This window comes from Cricetulus griseus, chromosome 7 (genome assembly GCF_003668045.3).
Source record: "Cricetulus griseus strain 17A/GY chromosome 7, alternate assembly CriGri-PICRH-1.0, whole genome shotgun sequence".
In the NCBI taxonomy this organism is placed as follows: domain Eukaryota; kingdom Metazoa; phylum Chordata; class Mammalia; order Rodentia; family Cricetidae; genus Cricetulus; species Cricetulus griseus.
Window position 1 is genome coordinate 52,721,128 of NC_048600.1, and position 19,419 is coordinate 52,740,546.

Consider the following 19,419-nt stretch of genomic DNA (forward strand, 5'->3'; position numbering starts at 1 on the left):
GTGGCACATGCCTTTAATCCTATCACAGTTTTTTTTTAAGTAAAAAATTCCTTAATATTTTTATTCCTGGTACCACAACCACAATTTACAGGGCAATATACCTGATGTAATGAAAAGAAAGAGAAAGAGACAAAGCTACAACAGATAAAAGATCTCAGGAATGTACATCTAATTGACACTACATTGCATTAATCAATAGCTTCACTTTTTGCAAACTGTGGCTATGACAGTCCTGAGCAAGAAGGGTTTCCTGTTTAAGATGCAGTAACTTTCTGACTATGGATCATCATTCCTCCTGTGGCAGATTTTTACAGTTCCTCTAATGCATTTAGGACGACTGTCTCAAAGCAACCCACAGCTTTCCTGACAACTCCTCGCTCTCTCCCCTGCTAAGAACTGTAGCCCTTTGCTGCTGTATTTTTTCTTAAACCTTCTGCTACCATATCCACCACTTCCACCATCAGATCCATAGCCACTATCATAGGGATTTCCTGAACTCCTTCCAGGAAAACTGCCCCCTCTCATGGGTCCATAATTTGATTGTTGTTGTCCACTAAAATGTCCAAAGTCATTATATTTCCTACCACCACCATAGTTACCTCCACCAAAATTTCCTCCTTCATTGTAACCATCATAGCCTCCTCTACCACCACCATATCCACCACCTTGGCTTCCATATCCTGGTCCACCACCACCATAGCCTCCTCTACTACTGTAACCAGGACACCGCCATAGTTGCCACCATCACCTCCAAATCCATTATATCCACTATCACCTCCTCTGTAACAACCTCTGCTGCCAACCACCTCCACCACCACAGCCTCCTCTTTCACCAAAGTTTCTACCACGACCAAAGCTACCTCCACCACCTTCCAAAGCTTCCTCCACGACCCATGAAGTTGCAAGATATACCTTCATGACCTCTCTGTGACCCAGCAGGCTGCATCTCTTGTTGAGAAATGGCCTTTTTCACTTTACAGTTATGCCCATTAATACTGAGGTATTTCTTAACAACAATTTGATCAATAATGTCATGATCATCAAAAGTTGCAAAGGCAAATCCTCTCTTTTTCCACTCTGCCTGACTTCCATGACTTCAATCTTGCCATACTTTTCAAAGTAGTCTCTCAGATTATATTCTTCTGTATCTCTTTTAATTCCACCAACAAAAAAATTTCTTCACTCTTATATGGGAACCAGGCTTTACAGAATCTTTTCTAGAAACAGCTCTTGTTGGTTCTACCACATGCCCATCAAACTTGTGTGGATGAGCACACATTATAGCATTCACCTCTTCAACACAAGAGTAGGTCACAAAACCAAAGCAACTGGAAAGTTTTATTTGAGGGTCTCTCATTTCCACACAGTCTGTAAGTGAGCACCATTTCTCAAAATGTTCTCTTAAGCTGTCATCTGTGGTTTCAAAGTTCAGACCACCAACAAACAGCTTCCTCAACTGTTCTGGTTCCTTTGGATCATGGGCCTCCATTTTGAGACCACACTTGCATCTTCCAACCTGAGTTCAATGTCTCTATCACAGATTTTAAGAGAACTATTGAATGGCTTCCTGTTTAGGCTATTACTTTTTTAAGGGGGGTGGGGATAGTTGTCACAGAAGTCTTCCATGTCCTTCTCTTTCAACTGTGCATCTGCATCATCACTATCATTTCCAAAGTAGCTTCTTTGTTTTTTTATAGTTAGAGGGAGCATGGATCATTGGTTTCTACAAAATTTCTGGCAACAGCACAGACTATGAACAGTGCTCCTCATTTCAGTAGGGCCTCATACCCAGACAAGGCCCTCAGATGCCAAAGGGACTATGGCCATCCATGTGACTTCAGGCTACACCCTAGACCATGTATATCTGCTTGGACATCAGTGGTAACATAGGCCATGGTCATCAATACAGACCCCAGCTGCAGTAGGACTATGGACCTCAAAATGTCCCTCAGAGACATCTTAGGCCCAGATACCACCATAACCTAAATGGTCTCAATGGCCACTCAGAGCAGTATGGCCCCTATGTCCACATTGCCCCCAGATATCAACATGTCTTTAGATGGCTTCATAGACCATGGACATCAGCATTGTCTATGTGGCTACATGGGCCATGGATATCAGCACAGAATCCAGTTGCAGCACAGCCTCAGACCCAGTCTTGGCACTAAGCAGTAGCTCAGCCACAGACACCACTATGGCTTCAGGTGGCAGTTCAGGCCACTTACATCTATATGGTCTGAACAGTAACATGGCCCGTGGGCATCAACATTGATTCCAGCCATGTAACTCTTAATGGAAGCAGTTCTAGTTATTTGATGTTGACTGCCTAGATCATGGTGGAGATATTTCTTAATATTAATTTGATTGTCAGTGATGAAAAACATGAAACACTTAAGTAGCTAATGTGTGTCATAAGAGAGAAAAGTGTGAACTAAAGACATGGAATGGTATAACAGAGAAAGGCTTGACAGACATTAAGGAGCTAGTGAATAATCATGACAGCAATAATCATTACTGCATTGAAATATCAAAACCTATCACCTCAACTCTTGAGGCAATCATCTTTGCAAATAGTAATTTTATGTCTCATCATTGAAAATATTAGCTCTCTGTCTCTGAGTAAGTGTTGGCATTGACATGAAGAAACACCACAACTACACATAAGTAAAGATAGGAGAAGAAACCATATTAAAACTGTGCTCAAGTTCTGAAGAAGTTAAATAGAAATTTAGGAAAATCATTACAGACTATGGATATCAAACATAGTTATGTATAAACAGATACCAACATATATATACTGGAATGTTTTAGAATGACAGTTCTCAACCTGTAGGTCATGACCCCTTTGTGGGGGTGTCACATATTGGATATCCTATATATCAAGTATTTATATTAAGATTCATAACAGTAGCAAAATTGTGGTTATCAAGTAGCAATGAAAATAATTTTATGGTTGGAGTCACCACAAATGAGGAACTTCAATATTTAAAGGGTTGGTCTCAGCATTAAGAAAGTTTGGAAATTAGTAGTCGAGGAGATTCTATTCATAATTGCATGAGAAAAAACCACCTAAATATAGTATTAATTTATAAATAAGATGGTTCACACTTGCCAGTGAAAGTTAGTAACTTAGAACATCACAGGAAAATAATATCTTCTGAATAGAATGGTACTGAAAAATGGTTGATTTCTTCCTCACTTTCTAAAGGGAAATCACTGCATGTCTTTTCCATGGTTTCTGGTTGTTTCTCCCAATCTCTTGAATGCCTCGACTACAGGATTAAAAGAGTTTATAATCACAATTCATTTAATACAAAGTAAACAACTGTATATGATGGTAGTAGCCAAAAGAGCTATGTAAGAAGATTGGTAAGCAGACAAATGACCTGTGGATTTGCGAACATGTGTCATATCCTGTTGTATAGATTTGCTTGTTAAAATGCTTCAGAATGCACTATTTTGATCTTTCTATGATGCATTTTCTGTATTTATTTTAAACTTTAACAACAATTTTTTAAAGTGGAAATTAGTGAGTATTAGGAGAAATGATAACACAAAATAAAGGAGCCTTAGATCAGTAGGGGCTCATCATCCAACTCCAGTCCCTATGTGAAGAAAGCGATAACGTTAGACAAACAGAACACCCTCTATTAGGATAATTGCATAAATGGAGTGAAGCAATTCCTCAAAATATAGGCTTTTAACTTCATAGGTACCTATATGCTTTCAAGAGTCTAAGCTTATATACAGCTTAGATAAAAAACAACCCTTAGTCATTGTTTTCAATCATTTGAAGGTCTTACATGGATGTCTATGGAAACACACAAGTGGGTATGTATTGGAGCATGGTTTATTCTCTGGAAATAATGGCTTCCAGCCAGCTCAGGAGAAGAAAGAACAGCCTGGGACAGATTCCCTGCTGTGTGAGGATTACAGTTATAGCCACTGCCTTGCTATTCACCCAGATTTTTTTTACTTCCAAAGTCAGCTATACTCATCGTCTAATTATCAATTTCACACACCTTGAAAGCTGACACTAGCTCAAACATGTGTATTACTTAAAATATTATTGTAGGATTAAGATTTGTAACAATAAAAAATATTCAATCACTGTTAATGGGTTCCTATAACAGAAAAATAATGATAAAATCAGTGTTTTTCTTATATCTTAACTTTTTAATGGACACATTTATTATTAGAAATACCAAATGATTTAGACAAATGGAGAGAGGGGAAATTTCATATGGAACAACATGGGCCAAGAAGCAGCTTCAGAACATTGGCAGCCAGCCGAGCACACCTCCGTAAGGGGACATGCAACTTTAATCTTTATTATGGAGTGATCACAAGTGGACGGAATCTGAACACCATCTGCTCTCAGTGAAGCATTGGAGGTACAGACTGCTCACTCTGTTTTGCCCTTCACCTCTGCCTCTAAGTTCAGTGACGGTCCCATTCCAAAAGGTTGGATTTTATTAAACAGAAAAGTTTATTATAATTAATATTCTTTACAAGAGCCATTTATTTTTAATGACTAGCAGGATGAACAGCTGAGAGTCTAAATATTATTATCTGTCAGAGGTCTCTAAGCAGGAGGAGGTTTAACTTCCAGTTGGGTGCCCTGGTGAATTTTTATATGTGTGAGAGAGTATATCAATACTTGAGCCCATTTAAGTTGCAATTCACATATTCCATTGGGTTCAGTGCTAAGGATATAAGCACAGACGTCCAGCCTTTACTATAGAATGCTTTAAAAGTTACCCACTTTTGGTTCCTAAAGTTACAATACCCCAAAGTAAACAAATTATCTTCAATTTCATTTATTTTATTGTACCCAACTGAAAATGACATCATGGGATACATAACATGTTTCAGAACACAGAATAGACCAGCAAGCTCAACAATTCATATTGCATGATTAATAGAAATGACCTCCTCACAAGTAAAGTAATAAAAATATGCTGACTCAAAACTAGAGTATGCCCTCTTTCTCTCTCTCTCTCTCTCTCTCTCTCTCTCTCTCTCTCTCTCTCTCTCTCTCTTTCTGTGTGTGTGTGTGTGTGTGTGTGTGTGTGTGTGTGTGTTAGAGTCTTAACTGCCTGTAGTTTTGAGTGCAGTCTTCCTTAGTGTCACACCAATTACAGATATAACTAAAGGCATCAAAATGAGAATATTCTGAATTTGTAGATATGCTATAATCAAAGAATGATACTTACACAATTATTATACAAGTGAAAAGAAAGGGGTACTTTAAGCATGGAGATAAAGAAGGCTATCGGTTTGTGGAGTCAATGGTTTGAGTGCTTTATCTTTCAGGGTATTCCAGGGATTGGTGAAAATAACTAGAGGCCATGGAAAAGACATGGAATGATTCTCCTTTAGAACATGAGGAAGAAATCAACCTTGCCATCTGGAGCAATAGGGACTTCTAACCTTCAGTATTAGGAAAGAATTCTGCTGTCCACTTTTCTAGTTTTAACTTCGAGTTTCAGTCAGCCTTGATCTCAAAATATTAAGTGAAATTTTCAGATACAATTTACAAGTTTTCAATTGCATCTCACCTGAATTGCATGAAGAATTCACCCACTGATCCAACTTGTCTTTCCCAGAATATGAATCATCTGTTTGCCAGGTGCATCCACCCTGTAAGCACATCCACTCACTTGTCACTACTAGCTACTATAGTTATCTAGTAGACCACTCTTATGGATATACACATGACTGAAAAACCCTTAATAATGATCCCAACGTATAAAAGTAGTAAAACTATTAATTGAAGTATTCCCAAGAAAAGCTATGAAGTGTCTTATTAAAGAAAAGGTGAAAGGTTTTTTTTTTTTAATTTCCTTAAGCAAAGCAAGTTTATGTTGAGGTTTATAAAATGTGTAAAAAGAATAAATCTTCTATTTATGACATTATGAAGAAGCAAGTAGAAACTTGTGCTAGTTTTACTGTCACACCTCAAATAGTAAAAGTTTTAACCATAGCAAAAGCTTAGGTAAGAGATGAACAATATGTTCCCAATGATGACATGGTATCCCATCCTGAACATCAAACCAAGGTAAAACCTTCACAAGGAATTCCCTAGGACAATACCAAGACATTTGCTTCTATGGGAGTGTTGTTCTGAATCAGAAGAAGGTCTGTATAGCATTTAATTTTATCTGTAGCTTCAGGCATTTAACAAGGTCAGCAAACATCTTCTACACATAGATGGGGAAAACTACACACTTCTGCTATGATACATCACTTAGTATCTTATGGTTTTTAATAGCAGCAGTAGGAAAATACTATGAGGCTCATTGGCCTTCATTTAAATTTCCTGAGAATCCTTTGTGAGCTCAAAGACAAAAGAAATATTTCTTTAGCATTACAAAGCAGGGTCTGTTTAGGTGTTTGGAGTGTTTTCATACTTCTCCCATCTTATTTCAGTTTCAGTCTTTCATCCCTTCCCTTCCTTTGCTAAGCCATATTATACAAACTATGTAAAATTCCATGGGATTCTTATTTCAGATGGTACGATGAAAGGATTCAGAAAATTCATGGATTTTCTTTTGGCTGGTTCTTCAGAGAATTCATGAGCGAATTAACATATAAGTTTCAACAGGATAATACACATAAGACATACCAAAAGTTCAGGGTGGATATAAATGCTACTCTTTGGATCTAGCCATATTACTTCCTCTAAGTATGGAAATACAAAGCATGTTCCAAGGATATTATACTTAAGAATAATATACATATTCTCATGAAATCAACCTGAGTGGTGTCTCTGGAGACTCTTCTGGCTTACCCAAGGAAAGCTCCTACCAACTAAATAAGCTGGTAACCTGGTATCATTTCTTAGAACACCATTCCTGGGGTCCCTCTGAAAGGGTCCTACTAAATTGTTGTCCCAATGCATATTTACAGCATAATGTAGCTCAAGTATCCTTTCAACTTTTCTTTATACATATGTTATTTACTACTTAAAGATTTATCATTTTGTCCTTCAAGTAACAGAGTAGAGCAAATAATAAAAACAATTTATTCCTAATTTGCAAAGACAGTACCACCAACCTTGGCCCCTAAAAAAGAAGATGACAGAGGATAATGTTCTAAGAATCCGTGTCATCAAAGGGAATTTTGAAGCTGAGATATCTTTTAAGATTGGAGCCCTTGTCTTTTAAGACTATTTGTTATCTTATGAAGTTGCCCTTGTGAAAGATGCACAATGACAAAATATCAGAGTATTAGGGTTGATAGAAGATAGCTGGGGGAAACAGAAAGGATTACCACAATGTGAACAAAATATCTGAAGTTTCCCTTCTACTAACTCCAGCTGCGTATGTAAAACAGGAAGATGACCAAAATGTCTTTTAACATGTAAACAGGTGCATAACAATGGGGGCCATCATCTGACACAAGAAACACTCAAGTCCTAGGGTGGAGTAAACATTTAAAAAAGGAACACCATCATTTCTCAGGGAAATTAAACAGGCCTGGTATAGATCTGAAAGTCAGAAAGTCATACAGGACATCATGCAAACTAAATTATAATGACTAATTAGTGTTTTTATTGCTTGGAAACAAGTTGTATTATTTTTTTCTTTCACTGCTCCCTTGTGTGATGCAGATCTGGGGTACAATGAATTCTGTATTTTTTCAGAGCTGCTGTAACTAGTTACCACAGATGCGCTGGATTGAAATACATTTATTTTCTCATTTTGAGAGGCAGACATTTTAAAATCAAGGCCCTTGCACCTCCATTCTCCCTCTGATGGCTCCATGGAAAATTTCTTTCTTGATTTCATTAGTTTTTGGTGAATCCCAGAAGTCCCTTGTAGTTCTTATAGCTTCCCCATTTCAGTTCTGACTCTACCACATCATCTCTGATTTTGAGTCCTCTCTGGCTATCAATGTGTCCTTTCATTTAATTTCATAAAGGCATCAGTTGATGAATTCAAGGCCTATCCCATTCCAATATGACTTCATCTTAACTTATTATAACTACAATGATCCACTATCAACAAAGGTCAACTGTTGAGGTTATAGATGTACATGACATTTTGGTTATAGGATTCTAAATTGTGCAATGCTATACTGCCAAAATAACTAATTTGCTTTATTTATTTAGTTACTAATGGATACAACTGGAGCTTCTGTGCCCTCTGAATGTTCCTTAACCCTATGCAAGGATAAGAAGAATTAATTGGACTATATAAATATTACCCAAATATGTAACCAGGTGGAGCAAGAGAGTTAGAATGTATATGCTGGAAAGTAACAAATTGTCTTGAGTCTTGCATTATAGGTTAAGTCTAGGCAACTTCAGAGAAAGCACATGACCTTAGAATAAGAAGGAAAGAATATAGACACATAAATCAGTTGTATCTGCAATAAAACCACTCAATAACCTGCTGCTACTCCCAGAGCAGTGGAATTGCTTTCACAAAGACAGGTAGTCTGTCCCACAAACCATAACCATATGCATACAATGAATCTATTCTCCTTCTGTTATCACTGTCTTTTACACTAGTAAAAGAAAACTAAATGATAGCTCAAAAAATTTGGTAGTTTTCTTCTACTCAGTGAGTTGTTACTGTAGTTTCTATTTTGAAAATACACCAAAAGATTATGCTTGAATGGCTTGGCTCCAAGATGGTGCAGTTGAGATGTGCAATTTTAAAGAGGTAGGCTTGGTGGGAGGTCCTTGGGATTAGTCTTACTATTGCTTAGCCTCTTATTGCTCCCTAGGTTTTCATGAGGTTTGTATCTGTTCTTTATCATGCACATATGCCACAGGCCTAAAGGCAAAGAGCCACTTACTAATGGGCTGAAGCTTCCAAAACAGTGAGCCAAAGCAAACTTCTCTGTAGATGAATGAGTTAACTCAGGCATTCTGTTACAGTGGAGAGGAGCAGACTGACAGAGCCACAGATGTCCATTCCTACTAGCCAGCATTCTATTCACAACCTTTTGAATCTGTGGCCCAAATGGCATAATTCTAGAGTTACATATAGCACCAACTAGAATGATAAAGACTTTCAAACATGAGTGTGACCCCTCAATTCCTTCAAGTCATTCTTCCCTTGATTGAAAAAAATCTGTAAGTTCAGAGACTTTTAAATCTTATCAACTCAAGACTGAAAATCTAAGGTTAAAGAGGCTAGTTGTTCCCCAGGCACAAACCTAGTGAGTGATGGGTCTTAGAAAAATGAGAATCAGTTTCACTGACACTCTGAACATTTTGCTTTTTGCTATGCTCCATCCAAGGCTCTGTGACTCAGATCTGCATAAGAACTGCCTCGCACCCCAAGAGCCCCTTCTTCCTAAAGCTTGGAGGGGCTTCTCTGACTCTGCCCTTTTGTCATGCCACCAAATCACTAGACACATATATGGATTTCTTTCCTTTTCCAACCATCCAGGTATCCTCTGCTTTCTCTTCTGCAAGCCACTCATCTCAGCAATATCAGCATCATCATCAACTCCCACCCTTCCCGGGCCACACTTTTGTTCTCTAAATGGAATTCACAAGAATATACTTAATGGGGAAACAGAATATCAACAACCATGATAAAATTATAAGCTTTATGAAAACACCCTTTTCTGGATTTTTCTGCAGGGGGATCTGTAATGAATATTTTAAGATCATATAAGGACCATTAAAATCAGCTCCATAGAAACTGCAATGGTTAGTGTCTAAATGGGATTGAATATTACTAAATCCACCCCACTATGAAAACATTCATTCATTCATTCATTTCCTTCATCCATTCATTAATTCATACACACACACACACACACACACACACACACACACACACACACACCACACCACACTTATTTTTATACATTTTCTCTTGACTGTTCTAATCATTAAAACTGATGGATGGCCAAAGCCTTTGAGGACCTTGCTGTTATTTTAGTATCTCTAGAGCAAACCATGGATCTTGTGCTCCATCTGATTCATCAGAACCTGAGAGGGATGAGCAAAGTCTGCATGTTTCTCCTTGCTTCAGGGAAGCCATGGGTCAGTTCTCTTCCTGTCAAGACCTAAGGAACTTCCACAGCTGACTTAGCTGCTGCCTCAGGCTTGCTCTGTTCCACCTGCTCAAGTTTCACCTTTGCAACGGCACTCTCTTGAGGTTCTTCTAAATTACTGATAGTCCGTTTTTTACTTTTTCCTGCTTAATAGTTCCTGCAGAGGAGGAAGAGCCCAGGGGAGGTTGGTGGCCCAAAACCAAGGAAATATAAGTACCCTGCAAATGTGCTTAAAGAGAAATCCATCTTTGTGACAGTGTGTTTATTTCCTGTATGTTTTACTGAAGAGGGTGGTTAGCACAAAAGCAGGGACCTTAGTGAGCACAAAAGCAGGGAACTTATTTTATATGATGCCAAGATGAACATAGCAAAACTTTTATAATATATGGCAGGAAAGACACACACACACACACACACACACACACACACACACACACACACACACACAAACTCATCTATTATTCCACTTATGTGTAGCTACTAAAACTTTGAAGTGGGGCTTAACAAATGAAATCAATTTTATGACATTAAAGGGGAGAAAACCATGAAATAATGACTAAATGGTACAGAATGATGGTAAAACAGTAATGCTGTTTAGAGGACAGACATGGCAGTCCTGTCTACAAAATCAGAAATAAACAGTGACATTGTAGATTAACATAAGTCACTTTCTTTGTTATTGTTTCTATTATTGCAATGAAATGCCATGACCAAAATGCAAGTTGGAGAGGAAAGAACACTAAGTTATCTTCATCCCTGTGAATTTCCTCGCTTGTTTTGAAAACATGAGACCCTTTCTTAAGGTGCATTCAATGAGGATAAAAATAAATGCATGCCCATGTGATACATTTTTCAATAGCTAACAGAAGTTTAGCTTTCATTCTTCCTGCCACAATAGTGAATGATATCAGTTCAGTTTATGGGTGGGCTCATGTCTGCAACATCATTCCTTTCTTCTTATTCCTTATTTTTCTGTTTTACAACCCTAACCCTAACCCTAAGCCTAAGCCTAACCCTATCCCTAACCCTAATCTTTTTCTCTATTAGACAATGTCTATTAGACATTGACAACAGGCTTTGTCCTCAGAGGGTTTCCAACCTCCTCCCTTCATACTCTTAAAACCTGTTATAAGATTATTTTATTTCTCCTGGAGGACATGGATTGGCTACTCTTATTTTGCTTCCAATGAATGTTTGGAAGCTGTGTCATAAGAAGTTAACTTGTTATTGCTTTTTCAAGAAAAAAAAACAGATTGTCAGTGGAAATACTATTTCTTCAGTATTTTTCAATATTCATCAGTGATAATTATTTTTGGTTTTACAAGTTTAAGAAATGTAACTTGGAAATCTTGAGATTTAAATGTAATTTGAACTTTGGATATAAGTAAAAATGATTTTTAAAGGGATATGAACTATTTGACTTACTTTTTGAAATGATTGAAGCAAAAGATATTTTAGTAAAATGCTAAGATGTATAGAATGTTCAGTGGCCATTTGTATGAAGTACATGAATTTTTTGACATTTTAGTTTTTACATTTAGCCAAGTGCCTATTTGTGAAATATATTTAAGAAAAGAGTTAACTAGGTATCCTATTTAATATATGGTAATATTGCATATAGAAAGATCTATTGTATCGGTTATAAATCAGACATTACTCAGAATGAAATTGTTAGTAATATAACCATTTAAAAGTTTTCATGGAGACAGTCTCTAAACATGATAACCCGAGTTAATAATCAGGGCACATATTGTGGAATGACAAAGAAGCAACTCCTTCAAGTTGTCCTCTGAATTCCACACATGTGCTATGGCACTCAAGACCAACCTCAAAATAGATTAAACATTAAAATGTACTTAAATTTCTTCTAAAGTTTTCTTGTACTTTTGAGAAGTCACTTAGGATTTTGGGAAAAGGTTTGACATTGTAAATACTTATGCAATATTTGCAAAGGAAGTTTTGGGAAATTTTCTAGGATTTTATATTAGAATATTTTGAAACAAACTGCAACATAGAAGAGATGCCTCTAAGAAAACTAAAAGTCATCTGAGGCTCTCCTATGGAAAAAGATTGTGAATTCATCATTTATAAGAATAAAATGCTGGGCGTTGATGGCACACGCCTTTAATCCCAGCACTTGGGAGAAAGAGGCAGGTGGATCTCTGTGAGTTCGAGACCAGCCTGGTCTACACGAGCTAGTTCCAGGACAGCCTCCAAAGCCACAGAGAAACCCTGTCTCAAAAAACCAAAAAGAATAAAACATCATAATATTCTTACAAATCCCCCTAGATGACTTAGCTCTATGAATTTAGCCAATAGACAATAAAATGATAAGGTAATCATCTCTTAGAAAATACACATATATTCCAAAAATTCTTGAAGGGGTATTACTTGAGAAAAAAAGCTAAAACATTAAAAGTAATGACACTATAAAGGTTGACATTGAAATCCTTTTCTCTATCCATTCTTTGGTTGAGCAGCATCTCGCTTGCTTCCAGGTTCTGGCTATTACAAGTAATGGTGCTATGAACATAGCTGAAAAGATGTCCTTGTGTTATGAGTGTGCATCCTTTAGGTATATGCCCAAGAGTAGAATTGCTGGATCTTGATGTAGATCGAACCTCATTTTCCTGAGAAACCATTATACTGATATCCAAAGTGGCTGTGCAAGTTTGCATTTCTACCCATCAATGGAGGAGTGTTCCCCTTTCTCTACTCAGCAGTAAAACAATGATATATGGAAATTCACAGGTAAAAGGATGGAAATAGAAGAAACCATCCTGAGTGAGGTAACCCAGACACAGAAAGAAAAACATGGTATGTATTCACTTATAAGTGGATATTAGACATAGAGCAAAGGATTACAATCCTGCAACCCACAACCCCAGAGAAGCTAAGAAACAAGGAGGACCCTAAGAGAGGCATACATGAACCCCTCAACCACTCCTGAAGAATGGAAATGGACAAGATTTCCTGAGTAAATTGGGAGCATGGGAGTATGGGGAAGGGAGGTAGGAGAGAGAGGAGGGGAGAAGGGGATGGGGGAAGAGAACATGAGGGATCAGGAGGGTCAATTTGGGGGAAGGACAGAAAAGGAGAGCAAGAAAAGAGATACCTTGATAGAGGGAGGCATTATGGTTTTAATGAGAAACCTGGAACTAAGGAAATCTCCAGGAATCCACAAGGATGACCCCAGCTAAGAATCTAAGCAATAGTCTAGAGGCAACCATAAAATCCCTTGCCTATAATGAGATTGATAACTACCTTAAATACCATCATAGAGCTTTCATCCAGTAGCTGATGGAAGCAGAAGCAGTGATTCACAAGTAAGCACTGAGCAGAACACCAGGAATCCAGTTGTAGAGAGGGAAGAGTAATGAGCAAAGGGGAAAGACCATGCTGGGGAGACCCACAGAAGCAGCTGACCTGAGCAAGTGGGAGCTCATGGATTTTAGACTGATACCTGGGGAAATTGCATAAGACCAAACCAGGCCTCTTGAACTTGGGGGTCAGTTGGGGGACTTGGGCAGTCTATGGGGCTTCTGGCAGTGGAACCAATATTTATCACTAGTACATGAATGGGCTTTGAGAGCCCATTCCTTATGAAGGGATACTGTCTCAGCCTAGATACAGGGAGAAGGGCCTAGGTCCTTCCCCAAATGATGTGATGATTTCCCATGGAAGGGCTCACCCTCTCTGAGGAGTGGATGGGGAGATGGTGTGAGGAGTAAGAGGATAGGATGGAGAGGAAACTGGTATTGGTATCTAAAATAATATTGTTTTTAATTTAAATAAAAAATTAATAAAAAAAGACATCATTTTCTTCACAATGCCCAAGAACCATAAGAAAGAAAACCAAGTAAGAAAACTCTTGCTAGTAAAGGCAAGAAATAAGCCAACTTAAGTTTGCCTAAAAGTGGTGGGAAAATACTCTAACCCACTGATGACTTTGTGAGAATGTCTATGGAGAAAAGCCACATGACCACTATCTACTAAGGAAAAGTAAGTGCTCAAATCATTTGACAGGAGAGGAATTTACAGATATTTCATCAATACTCTTTGTAAAATTTTCATATCCTTAAATCTTGCAGACAATAATCAACCAACCACATAAAATTTTGAATCAATAAACACATCCCACAGTCAACCTCTAACTTAAAAGGGTAACAAATGCCAATTTCACACTAACTATAACAATATCACACACATGTCCACCATCGCCATTCTCATTTAATATGTGGTGGAGACACTGTTAATGTAACCAGACAAAAAATAGCACAGAAAATTAATACATAAAATTATGTGCAGATTATCAGGCAATATGTCTGAAGGACCCTAAAATATATCTTAAAATATTATGTCTAACAAATTTAATTAAAATAACATTTATAGGATTAAAACAAAATATCAGTAGGTTTCTTGTACCTTTCAATCATTGTGTTAGAAGAAAAGTGTCAGAGAAAACTGTCATTTTAGGAATCAAGTAGAAAGTCTAAATTTCAAGCAGTAAAACAGATAAAAATAGGCCAAAAGTAAAGTTTAGATTTAAAGGAAAGACCCAAAGCAGAGTAAGACAAATGAAATGCCCATCCCCTATCTTAGGTAGACTAAATCACTATTATAAAAATGACAATCGCCTCAGGCAAATAAAACACACTACAATCACTACAGAAATAGCTATGTGTTCTGGGAAGGTAGAGGCTTACTATAATATCCCTTTAAAACAAAACAAAATTACTTAACAGGAATAATTAGAAGAAACATGTGAACAGATGAACAATGGAAGGCAAGATCATGACAACAAAAGTCATAGCATGTCACCAGACACTCTATATTATTTGGTCCCCAGTTTTAATGATTAGAGCATGAAGTATGACCCAGTAAACCTGAGAATAGAAAAGCCATCACCATTGCCAACATAAGGAAATATAAGTCTTAATGATACCTATACTTACTATTGGAACTTGTGTGTAGTAATTTGTAGTAATCTGGATAAAAACAAATCCAGATGATACATTTTGAAGTAGAATAATTCCAAATAAATTAAGATTTCTTATTTTTTTATTGATTAGTACCTCAAAATATATATGGAATCCTTCATAAGAAATGAATGGAAACCAACACTTTAGCCTTCAGAGTTTGAAAGTAAGAAAGCACAAGACAGATAAACTGATATACTAAAAGTTAATTGCCAGATTATGAGTTGAAATTTTAAAAATGATACTATAAAAAATGGTCTATCCTCCCATGATACAAAATGTTCCTAAAAATTAAGAACTCCATGAAAAAAAATCCTACCTTTCCCTTCCAAAAATCTATGTAGAGTCATTTAGTAAAGCCAGCTTAAGCATATGCAAAAATCCATTAATTTCTTTCATATTAAGAAATTATAAACTGGGGCTGGAGAGATGGCTCAGTGGTTAAGAGTACTGCTTGCTCTTCCACACGTGCTGAGTTCAATTACCAGCAACCACATGGTGGTTCACCCCATCTGTAATGAAATCTGGTGCCCTCTTCTGGCCTTCAGACATACATGCAGGCAAAACACTTTGTACATAATAAATAAATAAATCTTCTAAAAAAAAGAAAAATTATAAACTAATCTGTTAAAATGAGATTTCTTATGTATTTAACAGAAATCTGAAACCTTAATAATATTGTTTGTGGGTAAAACTATAGAGATACCATCCCTCCTCAACATGGCTGGAATGACTACAACATAGCATGACCTCTTTGAGGGAGAATATGTCAATATTTTAAAATTACCCATGTTGACCCTCTCATTGTAAGGATACCACCTAATAGAGAAAGAAATCACCCAAGTATGAAATATCAAGGTACACGGTTATTAATACCAAAATTATTACTAACAGCAGGAGAACAGCAGCATTGAAATTCTGAGCCTTAGGGCCAGGTTTAACACAACATTGTATTTCCTCTAAGGAAATCTGTATATATAACTACAATAATGAAGACTAGTTCTACCTACTGATAGTATAAATATATATTAAAAGAAGTGTTTAAAAAATGAACATACTAAGGCATAAACTTGCTTGAAATGTGAAAAATAAACACCTAAAACACTAGGAATAAGTAAAAATATTTATGTATAAATAGCATAGGAAATGGAAGGAAAATAAATTTTCACTGAATATTTTAGAAGGACTTCTCCTATGAACTATAAAATTGTTTTATTTGCTAAAACATAAATAAACCAAGAGAAATAACCCCCAAATTAAAAATAAGATAAAAGAACCAATGAAAGTGTGTTTAATACATTCTTGGATGGAAACAACTGCACAATTATGTTCTACTTTTAGTGGCACTATTGATATAATTATATACAATGAACCACACATATAAGAAATATTTTAGGAAAAACATTTCAAGGAAAGAGGAAAGTAATAAAACAAATTTATTAAATATTAGATTTGCATTAAGACTACTAGACATTTATGAATAAATATCTGCACCTTTATATGTCCCTCTTTGAACATCAAATCACTGAAGTGTCTAGAAGGAATAATAAACTAGGAATGATGAGCATGCTTACAGTTGCTTTTTAAAGCGTGTTTCTCAAAAACAAGGCTAGGGTTCATTGCAAACATATCTATTGGATCTGAAACAGGTAAATGAAAATAAGGAGTCTGGGCTCCCATTTGTGAGATGCATGGATCTAGGCAGAAATATAGAATGGAATTCTTGTGGATGGCAATGGGACATAGGGATGGGAGAAGATGGCCAACTGAGAGTAATATTGAGCAAATATGGATACATAGTGAAAATATGTTTTGTTCAATAACTAAAAGAAAATTAGAAAATGCATGTAAATCAAAATATCTCCAATAGAATTTAGTAACATTTGGATGGGTGGTATAAAAGGTATCTATTTGCATGGCTAGTGTTCAATGCCACTAAATACTAAACAGGAGTCAAAAAAAATACAGCACTACATTTTTCATTTTATTTGATTTTTAGGTCCATCTTCAGTAACATATCTAATATCATCTCTTACAGTGATAGGGCGAAAGAAACTCTTCAATATAATTACCAGTGTTGAACTGCTCAGGCATCCTTTTCTATGGCTTCATATTAAGTCACAGGAAAATTTACAACTTGGGAAAAGGTTAAAAATGGAAGAGAACAGGAATGTCATTCACTGCAGCTGGAGTGTATTTGCATTGTCTGCTTTCTTTCTCTAGTTGAGACTGAGGTTTCCACAAATAACAGGGCCCACAACAGGGTGTGTGAGCCACAGATCATCCTCTTCACTGACCCAATCCAGTGGACTCTGGTGATGGGGATGGAGAGCAGACAATTCTCCCAAAAGAAAAATCAAAGTAACTTTAGGAACAAAGGTATTCAGAGTAGTAAAAATTGCAGAGGTCATTAATTAGCAGTTTCAAAAGTTTTCATTAATACACCTAAATTTTTAACATAAGTTTAGGTTCACAGTTGAGCAAAAGCTGCTTACTGTCTCCAAGTAGTAAAAATGACCCTGTTTAGTGTTGCCTCAGACAATAGGCCATTTGTTACAATCAGTGAGCCTATTAATGGGCTTCAGGTCCTGCTGTTCCTAAACACAGCCTGCTATATTCAAGAAGGAAGAAAATAAGATTGCCACTAGACTGTTTCCCTAATTCTCACAAAGCCAAGGTCTCAAGGTCTGTCTTTGATGACTTACATCTCCTGAAGATATTCATGGCATAACTCTTCTGCCATGGTGACAGGGAATGTCCAGCAGGATACCAAGATGGACCTGAGAATGAAATGGTCCTTGCTAACTCTGATTCAGTTTGCCATCCTATGACCATATCCTTTGATTCCTCTATCATTCTGAGTGACTGTGTTCATTGAGCACAGTTTCAGAATTCAGTAATGGCTCTTGAGTAGACCAGCAATTCCACTCTTAGGCATATACCCAAAGGATGCACATTAATAAAACAAGGACATCTGTTCAACTATGTTCACAGCAGCATTATTTGTAATAGCCAGAACCTGGAAGCAACCTAGACACCCCTCAACTAAAGAATGGATAAAGAAAATGTGGTACATTTACACAACGGAGTACTACCCAGTGGGAAAAAAAATGGAACCTTGAAATTTGCAGGCATATGCATGTAACTAGAAGAAACCACCGTCCTAAGTGAGACAAACATGGCATGTACTCACTTATATATGGATTCTATACACAGTGAAGAGGATTACCTACCAGTCTACAATCTACACCTCCAGAGAAGCTAGTAAATAAGGAGGACCCTAAGAGAGACATACATTGTCCCCCAGTAAAGCAAAACGGGACAAGAGCTTCTGAACAAAAGGGAAGTATAAGGGTATGGGGTGGGAGAAAGAAGAGGAGAGAAGAGAAGAGGAGAGCATGAGGTATCAGGAAGATTGAGAAGGGAAAGGAATAGAAGAGCAAGAAAAGAGACAATAGAGGGAGCCACTGTAGTTTAAAAAAGAAATCTGGCACTAGGGAATTATACAGCAATCCAAAAGGAGGGCCCCAAGTAGGGCCCCAAGCAATAATGGAGAGGCTACCTTAAATGCCTGTCCTCTATAATGAGAATGATGACTACCTTAAATGCTATACTAGAGCCTTCATCCAATAGCTAATGGAAGCAGAAGCAGAGATCAACAGCCAAGCACTGAGCCAAACTCTTGGTATCCAGTTTCAGAGGGGAAGGAGTGATGAACAAAAGGGTGAAGACCAAGCTGGGAAAACCCAAAGAAACTCCTGACCTGAGCAAGTGGGAACTAATGGACCCCAGTCTGACAGCTGGGGAACCAACATAGGACCAGACCAGGCCCCCTGAAGGTGTGTGTCAGTTAGGAGCACTGGGAATTCTTTGGGGCCTCTGGCAATGGAACCAGGATGTATCCCTAGTGGATGAACAGATTTCAGGATCCCATTTCCCATGGAGGGATACTCTTTTAGCCTAGATACACTGGAGAGGGCTCTGCCCCAAATGACTTGACATGGGGTATGGGAGGATAGGAGTGTGAGGGAACTGGGATTGATATGTCAAATAAGATTATTTCTAATTTAAATAAAATTTATATAAAAAAGAATTCAATAATGGCTGTACAATGATGTGAATATATCAATAACAGTTGACTATTTTTAAAACCAGTTAAGAACATACATTTCATGCTCTGCTGGTGTTACTGACATTACAACAATTGATAAAGTAATTATTTAGTTTCTTTGGTTTTCATTTTTAATGGCTCCTGCTTGCTGTCAAATTTATATTAAGCAAATGTTCATGCTTTCCTGTTTTTCTTTTTATATGGGTCTCATGATATTTGAGATGGGTGGGGTAAAGATATTATATTTCTTTCTCCTACTTACTGGTGTGCATGTGTGTGCATGTGTGTGTGTGTGTGTGTGTGTGT

At 37.1% G+C, this 19,419-nt stretch overlaps 1 pseudogene; it reads right to left on the reverse strand.

Annotated features, from left to right (window-relative positions):
* Window positions 1–342: 342 nt before the first annotated feature.
* LOC100768589 lies at window positions 343–1,489 on the reverse strand (annotated as a pseudogene).
* Between the last annotated feature and the right edge of the window lie 17,930 nt (window positions 1,490–19,419).